The following is a 9,721-nucleotide window of genomic DNA, read 5'->3' as shown; positions in this document are numbered from 1 at the left end:
GCGCGGCGGAGGGAGGAGGGGCCTCGGCCCTCTTGAACGCCACCCACATGGTCATTGTTCAGCTCATTCGTGTAATCCAAGGCTTAGACAAAAAAAAAGAACTACCAGTTGGTTACTTGATACAGAGGAAAGAAAGATACATGTAAAACTTTCTTACAACAATATGCAGACAAACAGTGTTTGTCAAAAAATCTTTTTTGATTTTTTTTTTGTTTTGTTTTGTTTTTGATTTTTTTTTTGTTCGTTTATTTTGTTTGTAAATAATAAACCTTTAAAATATAGAAAATAAAAGACATATTGTCATTAAAAACGAGTGTGTGTCATTCTATTGTTTGAACGGCGGGTGTTGTGATGGAGCGTTCAGGAAGACGTTGCCAGCGGTTACAAGCGAGGTCAAAAGTCATCACTCCTGAAGTCATCGTACAAAAGACAGATTTCTATTCATCACTATGTTCTTATAGGTGGAACAAGTTTCCAAAAGATGATGTGTCGCTTTTTAGAACAAAGCAGAATCCGGTTCTTATTAAAGACCCATCGATTTAGAAATGCAGGAACATGAATAATCAATCATTCAGCAACTAATCTGATAATCAAATAATTGTTTTAATCCTTTTCCTGCTTTTCTTTGTTACATTTGTTATCAAACTCAATATATTTGAGTTTTCTGGGGTACTCCAGGCTATTTTTCACTTTATTCTGACATTTAATCCACAAAATTATCAATTAATTAATTGAGAAAATAATCCACTTAGTCTTGCTAAAAATAGTCTTTTACTTGCAGACATTTCCAAATATCCATCAGTGAATTTTACCCCTTTTTAATGAGACTGATGTCTGCTTCCTCTCTCTCCCGATTGAATATGGAGCAGAGGCCATTTGCAGGTTCCCTTTTTGGGCTCGCTGAGGTTAAACCGGGGTTAATCCGGGGTTAAACCCGGGGTGACGCACGCTTCAGGTGATCCCCGTTATCAGAGACAACACGCTGCCCAGAAGAATACACAGTTATGCCTCATTAAATGTCAGTAACAGTATTCAGGGAGGAATACATGTTTCAGCACACGTGATGTGACTTTAGATGACAACCAGAGTCTACATCCACAGTAATGTTCATTCATATTTACCACATATTGATATTGATATCAAATTCTTCTTTTGTCTTTTGTCCATTTAATCCTGAGGGACTTTCCTCAGCTCTCCGAAGTCTCACACTTGATTGTGTTAAAGCCCATTTAAAGATGCTCTGTTGCGTTGCTATGGATACCGTTCTGCAGAGATGCAGAGTGTTACAGTGAACGAAGCTTCCAAACCTGCTCAACTTGCGTTTAATTACAGAGATAATCAGGCTTAATGGGACGAATGAAAGGCCTGATTAGCATGCTTAAACACTGGTAATGGAACAGCCAACATTATTTCACACTTTAAAAACATTTTTTTTTTTTTAACCAAGGTGCAGTTCTATCGGGATTTGTTTTTTTGCATCGTGTTCAACTCTTTAAAGGGGACAAACTCACTTTTTCGGTTTGGTTAGATTGACATTTATACTGTTAAATGAGGATTAACTACTGTATAACTGGTAGGATTATTTTTTTTACTTCTCTTACTCTGGATAAGGAACCAATTGTCAAAGTAATAATCAACCATTTCTGTTTCTTTCTTCCTCAATATCTATTTTAGGTAAGAGACCTTCCAGGGACCCGTGACGTCAAACCGGGTCCTCATAAATACCTGAGGTCCAGGTCTAGTTCCCAGGTGACACCTGTCAACATCGTTAAAGCACAAGTCTCTCATCCCGCCATCCTGCCTCCGCTTCACTCCCGTTCACACATTGTTGCTCAGTTGCCCTCTCTGCTTGTAGGCAGGATTACAGCGGGTTATCTCCTCGGAAATAAGACAGAAATAAGGTTACGGGCTTAAGCTTTGACCTCCACTGATCCGGCACAAGGTCGAGGCTGACGAATGTGTTCATCATCGTATCTTCAGAGTAAAGTAACCATCACTTGAAACACGTAACCAGAAAGCAGAAACGAGGCAGCGATGGTGCCGCACCGTATTTACTGAAAGGTTTTCAGTCCGGTGTAGCGTGAGCTCCCTGCATGACGCCATCTGTGATGTTTTCATCGCCGGAACACACGCTTTCACCTCGACGTGACCTCCAACTAAATACGCGTGTCCTCTGCAACGATGTTATCAGATACTGTAGATTGAATTATTTAGGATTGCATATAGAGGCGCTCTATTTGACCCGCAGCGCTGGGGTCAGCAATCATGTAGGTTAAATTAAACCAAGGACGCGTGAGCTAAAGCACTTCATCGTTTGGAATTAAATGTGCAGCGTAGAGTGTTCTCCTGAGGAATGATGGATGTGGAGTTCATTCAGATATGTTCTAATGAATCTTCAGGACAAACGGTGCTAACTTGTGATTTATATGGCTGCGGTTTAGCATCCATCGAGGGCTTGATGAGTCTTCGGTGTGCTGGTGAAATCTCGACGTCTGGTTTAGACACAACATCCAGTCTGATATGTTTCTTTGGAAACCTTGTAACGACTGGAAATGAAAGAAAAGCCATCATGCAAACTGCAGAGATGCTCCAATCCATCGGCACGGCAACGCTCGTCAGTTTGCAGAAAGGCGGGCAGCTCCTTCACTTTTCGTCCCGTTCGTCCCCGCCATCAAATTTCAGCCGAGCAGTCGAATCGATGTCGGCTTAACTTCCTTCGCATTTCATTTTAACAATCACCTCAAGACATTTGTGACATTGAATGGAAATGAGCGACTGTCCTCGGCTGCACACGTGAGGTCACGGCAACAACAAGGAGGGAGGGAGGGGGGGGCCGGATGTGGTCGTATTTATGCAGTTTTCTTTTTTGTGGTCTCTGTTTGAAGGAGTCACCTCGTTTGTCCCAGGGTCACCAGCCTTTGGTTCAGTCAGGAAGCTGAATGTATGATAAACACGAACATTTGCATCGGCCAGACAAAAGCTTGTCTGACTTTTTGATCCGTCGAAATGGACGAATTATGTTAAGCTGGACACAGAACAACAGAGGACGTTTGATAAAATGTCATTTAATGCCAGGCTGAAAAGCTGGAATACATTTGTCATGTTTCTACATTGCTTTCCACCTTTTGAGCTTTGACTTTTAACTATGTTAATTCTCTTCTGCGTGAAGAATTAACTCGAGTATTTTGCAGATTATCTCGATGGACTAACGATATATAATTAGTGGAAACTACAAATGTTGCCTATTTTCTGGAAACTTGATAAAAAAAAAGCTGTTGGAAAACATGCTGCAAATTTCCCTCCAGTAAATATCCAGTAATTATTAAATCATTGATTAGTTTTCAGCCGATTGCACAATTGATCCAACAGCTCCGCTCCCACGGGGATGAAGACAAGACACACGTCCTGCCCTCTTTCTTCCTTTTTCCTGCTCCGTTGCTTGCGTGTGGAACCCAGATGTGCCGTGAGTCACTTCACCCTCACCTTCACACTTAACCTCAGATATGAGTGCTGGACTTCTCCGCTGACTTCCACAGTCGAGGTCAGAGGCTTCTTGTTATCTCGTTACTCACACTCTCTCTCTCTCTCTCTCTCTTACCAACACACACACTTTCTGTTTCTACCTGGAAAAAAAACAACTTTCTATTTCCTGTATAAGCAAAAGCTGAATCCTGATTATCAACAAATGCATTTTGAGGGTTCGGGCAAAAAGAAAGATAAACTGAGCAGCTTGAGAGTGACATGTTGGCAAAAATGAAATGTGAATATTATTAAATAAGCGCGGCTCTTTATCTACCAGCCCTGCATCTTTCCATCAGTTTACATACTGGAGGATTTTCTCCTTTCTTTCTTCTCAGGACCAAACAGAGGAAATAATCATCCGTGTCTGCGGAGTTCAGAAGCTTTTTATAAATTGGATTGAGTTTATTAGTCAACTTTGTGTGCGCACAAACAATTAAATCCCTTCAAAGAGACCAAATCCTGTGAAAATCCATCGAGTTTTTACAATTAGAGAAGAAAAACTGCATGTAAATCTCGATGGGACGACGTGGCTGATTATTTTCCTCAAAGATTTCACAGCCCTGATTGATTCTAATAGAAGGATGTGTTCGTTCGCATTCCTGTACACGACGAGATAAACAAGGAGATTAAACATCTGCACAATGTCAAGTATCAGTAGACGCACATTAGGGAACTAAAAAAATTAGAAAGGCGCAGAGCACCACCGATTGAGCTCCACAGTCTGGAGATAATAGCTGTATGAACTGCTGATTAACTGCAGGGGGAAGGATATTAGATCAGATACTGTAAGTGGGGGGGGGGGGGATGTTATTAAATTTATTGGAAAAGTTCATTTTGTGGACTCCGATATCGTTTGTCTTCATTTGTAGGCGCAAATTTGATTAAGGCATCTTCTTCTTCTGCAGGTTTTTCATATAACGACGTATACATTCATGCATTTCATCCACGACACGTGACACGACTCTCGAGAAGCTCCGTATCTTCAGTCCCTCATCCGAATCCGTCTCTCTGACCGACTCGTGGCTTTGATCCCACACAGATGCAGCGAGGGGGGGGGTCCCTCGATCAGCAGATTATCGTATAACTACATCAGGGACGACATACAATATCCCCTTTACCAGACTCACTCTTCCGCTCTCCAACATTAATCTGTCTGAACGAGCCAGGATTAATACTTTCCCAGAAATACCAGGCTACAATATGAACAAGTGAAGGGGCAAAGGGAAACGTGACATCCCCCTGCTGATCCACTTAAGGTCAAGGCCTCGAACACAACAGATACGCTCGACAAATGTCCACTAAGTCTGAATCGCACTCGTACACAGAACTGATACGGCAGGATTTTTCATATGAAAGTAAACAGTCCATTCCATAAAGGTCAGGATATACAATCCACTTTAAAGCTTCGGCTTCAAATCTCTGACTAAATAAACAACAACAAAAGTGGGTATCCTGTATATTTTATTTTTTTACATGCTTGTGCGGACAGTTTGATCAAATTTTGTTTCAATTTAAAATATAATTTATATATTTTTTATTTACCGGTATTTATAATTTGATGATACTTATTAATACAAAAATAATTAGAATAAAAAAATATAATATATTAATAAAAAAATACAGGGGTACATGTATATGAAAGTGAAAGAGAACATTTTTTAAAGGATTTCGTGAATTGGTCCCCAGCCATGACGTCAACCAATGACGTCAGAGCAATCTCAGAACGTTTCCGGAAGTCCAAGCGGAAGACGGACAGCAGCGGGAAGCACTTCCTCGTTTCAATTCATTCCAGAAGCGTCCGACATCGCTCACCTGGGTTAGCCGATTAGCTGTCAACATGATAGTCGATATGAAAACCGGCTGAAAACTTTACTGGCATTCTGCCTGGAGTCACATGACGCGACCGTTGACAGGTGAGCTAATGAAGATGCTAGCTAGCTAGCATACAGCAGCTAGCTAGCTAGCTAAAAGGAGCTTCAGTGAATTAAATTAAACCGCTAGTTGCCGTTTTATTCGCTACACCTGCTTGTTTTAACCCCCTCGCTTGTGTCGTGTATCCCGTCGTTTTTTTAGATTTTCAGCCAACGGTTATTGTAAAAACGTTAGTACGCGCGCGCACGTGAACTGTCGCGCCCACGTCGTCACCTGCCGCTGAAAAAAAATTGGAATCCTGCGCGCATGCGTATATGATGTTGAAGTTAGTGTAAATATGAGCATGTGAAAAATGATATGAAACCTTGTGTGCTGCCGGACAGTCTAACACACAAGATGTTTTTCAGTAAACATTGTTAATCAGATGTGTGAATTATAAGCAGTTTATGTGGAATAGTAAATAAAAATGCGACATGTATATTCCTCTGAAATGATGTGATGCAGAAGTTTTAAGTAGCTCACAAGTGTTCCTCCTTTCCAGCACTGGTGACACACACACACGCACACACACACGCACACACACACACACACACACACGCACACACACACGCACACTCTCACACACACACACTCTCACACACACACACACACACACACACGCACACACACACGCACACACACACACACACACACACACACACACACACACACACGCACGCACGCATCACCACAACCTCAATTACTCAAAAAGCATTTTCGACCTGATGCTACATCTGAATGTTAACCAGCGGAGAAATTGAATTGTGATGCAGTGAAAGGAAATCATATATACCATTACATAAGTGCACGCACACACTGGCAGATCACGGCATCGTGTTACATCATCACTTTGCAACAGGAACGGACGGTTGTTAAGTTCTTCCGGGGGGGGAGAAAGTGCTTAAAACAATAAACGACCACCGAGCAATATTGTTGGATTATGTCTGATCTGAGGGAATGACTTCTGTGTCCGAGCTTGAATGACCTGAATCTGTTCTGACAAATCTGCAAATCCACTTTTAACGCCACGCGCTGATGAAAGGTCACCGTTCATATATCGATGATTTGCAAAGTAAGATATGGTCAGTCTCACTCACTAGTTTTATCAGTTTTATTCATATTTGAAAAGAAAAAAACATGCATTTGAACGCAGCAGCACTTCTAAATATTACTTTTTTTAATGTTCCACGTGAGTACGCTGAGTAGCTCGTCTTATCTCCACGCAGATAGTGGCATTATGTTAGCAAAGTGATCTTACATTAGACAATTTGAAAGTGTATATATATATATATTCCTAGTCATGGCAGGTTTGCAGGTCTGTTTCACGGTGTGCCTAGATGGACTCAAATCCTGGTCATTTAGCATCAGTTAGTCATCACTGAAGTAAACTTTAATCTGGTCAGTTGGAGGGCAAAAGGATATAAGAGGTTTCCCTCTGATGTAGATCTCTATCCCAGACTCCATGGACATGTGACACCTAAAGCCCCCTGCGTAACAGTAAATAATCCTGTCATCGTTAAAGCCAGCCAGATTAAGCCAAATCCCTTATGAATTTATTTTTCTGTTGTAGTTTTCATATCCATATTAATGATGATAATATGATTCTTTTTTTTTTTTTCTCATCGGTGCATCTTCTGGCTAAGGAATGCGAACAGATTGCAGAACTGTGGTCGGTTCATACAGAGTCGGGGGCCCACGTCGCGTTCAGGGAACCTGCGATGCGTGGGTTTCAGGCCGGCCAGCGTCGCACGTTCAGATGAACAAAAAGATGCCTTTGTAATTTAATGGATTGGAAAGTGAATGACCTCTGCATCCTGTTAAGTCTAAGCTGTGGAATCCCAGACCGTCTGTTGGCGGACATAAGCTTTTATTTTTTTTCCCCCCCCAAATAAAATATGAAAGGGATCTGATGTAATTCTATTATAGTGCTGCTACCGCTGCCGTTTCCGCTGCAAGTGTGATTTCTGTTACTTCTACTTCTTCTCATGTCAGGAAAAGTACTAACTATTTCACCGTGATGTTCTTGTTCTGTGTAATATCTAATCTCTTCTTTGTGTTCCCTGTTCTCCAGGCTGGGCTGCTGCGGAGGAGAAGACCACACCGGGAGTGCAGGTGATCCATGATTTAGATGTTTTTATTTGGTCTGCAGAGTTGCTTTAGCTTTGGGTTAGTTTTCACTGTAAAGTTTCCTTTACTAACTAAAAAATTCACAAGACGCTTGTTTTACAGCCCAAACATCCTTCACTGCGACACATTTTCAATCCGAAATCCCCAAATTAATTGTTTTTATTTCAGTTACACTTGTTCTACTTATTAACTCCCAACTCGCAGCATGCCAACACATCTTAAACTTCCTCGGCCCTCAGATTAATTTCCTCATCTGTTGTGCCGTTTCCTCAGCTCCTCGCGTGGCAGATGTCTTATGCAATCCTGATATAATCTGGCATTAAGGTTGGACCGATGGAGACTTTGTAAATTCTTTCCCTTTCTGCCATCACAGTTCGCTTAAGTGTATCTGTGGCATCTTTTTACATGCGTGCCCCAGATTCTGAGAAGTGTTGTTATAGTGGAGATTTGTGCCCCAGTTCCTCAGATAGCAGATGCAGTGGGTTGAACTGTTCTTCAGGACACTTTGTGTCTATTTTAAGGTCCATGGTGTTGTGAAATTATCTTGCACACCTTTTATATTTTCTCAAATATTTTGCTTCACATATATTTGACACAGAGACCTGTGTATTGTTGATGCGACCGTCTAGTTTACTGGTGGCCACTAAGCAGCGATTTGTATGTATTCATGAGATTTCCGACGATACGCCTGCCCAAATCAAATAGACTACAATCTTCCAACGAGAATGAAAGTTAAAGGAAATTGTGGTGTCAAGAGGTATCATTTCATTTCCGTGAAGATCATGAATACTACATAAAATCTGATCGGAGGCTTGCCGGGGAGAGGAAGAGCCTTTAAGGGTAAAACATAAGCGTGACAAATTAAAAATAAAAAAAAAGGGCCATCTGCGTGACCCGACATCCCCCCCCCCCCTCATGTTGCAGGACCTCGCTGCTCAGACAGAAGCTACGCGATAATCAAATGGTTTCCCGTGTCATCGGTAGGAAGTGTTACATCACAGATGGACATGTGCAGATGTGGTGTAAAAGTAACCGACCGGACACTGATGATCAGCCCGAGGTAATAACGGGCACAGTGGCCATGTGGCTGTTACGCAGGCAGTCGGGCTGCATCAGCAAGGTTGCACAATCACTTCCTGTGACTGTCTGTTTGCATCATGCCGTCCGTCCCGCGTCGCCGAACCATCGGATAGATTGCCGTGAAAGTTTGGGCAGACGTTAGTGATTCCCAAACATTCTGTCTTCATGACTCTGGTGACCTTCCGTCTGCCTTGACATTTGAGTGAAATATCTCAACATCTACTGAATGATTGCCTAGAGATGTGTTACAGATCTGACTGCAGACTGATCTCATGAATCGGCGTATGTATGACACGCCAACTCGTATGCCATTATGGCGTGTTATCACTACGGACAATCGCCTTTTCGCGTGTTTATCAATGCCGAACCCTAATCCTAACCCTAACCTTAAAGGGCGTTTATATACACGCGGATGTGATGGGTCGTTTCCCTCAGAACGTACACGTACACGCGGATAGCTTGAATTGCGTACAGATAACATGCGACAGGCAGTGGCGTGTATATTTACGAAAAGTCATGATGCAACGTTGCAGGATGAATATGTAATCGCTTCAGCATCACCAGGTCAAAATGGAAATTTTGTCAGAAAAAGGAAACACTTGTTTTCCCTCCAGTGCTAATTAGCTAACGTTAGCATTTAGCTCAAAGCACCACAGTACAGCCCCAAAGAGCTGCTAGCATGCCTGTAGCCTCGTGTTTTTCTTTTATCCACACTGAATATCCATAAAACTATTCTTAGTCATCTTGTTTAGAGTTTTAATTTCAAATGGTCTCTGTGAAGAGTCGACGTATAAATTGTGTTTTTTTTCGGTTGTGGTGTAAAAATATTGAATGGTCGATCACCTGAGATGGTGTTTCAGAGCTCTTTTAGACCCCGAAGCGGAAACCCCCTCGATCTCTTGTGTCTTTGTGTTGTCATCTAATTCACATCCTGTCCATGCACATGCATCCGAGCGTGCCGTGGCGATTTACGTAGCTGACGCATGGCAGCCATTAATCAGGTGTTCGCTGGTGTCTGGGAGCGGTGATAAGACCGATGGCTGAGGATGAATGCTGCTGGGGAAGAACAAAATGGTACGTT

Source organism: Eutrigla gurnardus (assembly GCF_963514095.1).
Source record: "Eutrigla gurnardus genome assembly, chromosome: 19".
Classification (NCBI taxonomy): domain Eukaryota; kingdom Metazoa; phylum Chordata; class Actinopteri; order Perciformes; family Triglidae; genus Eutrigla; species Eutrigla gurnardus.
The sequence above is the reverse complement of the archived record's forward strand: the minus strand, read 5'-3'. Positions refer to the sequence as shown.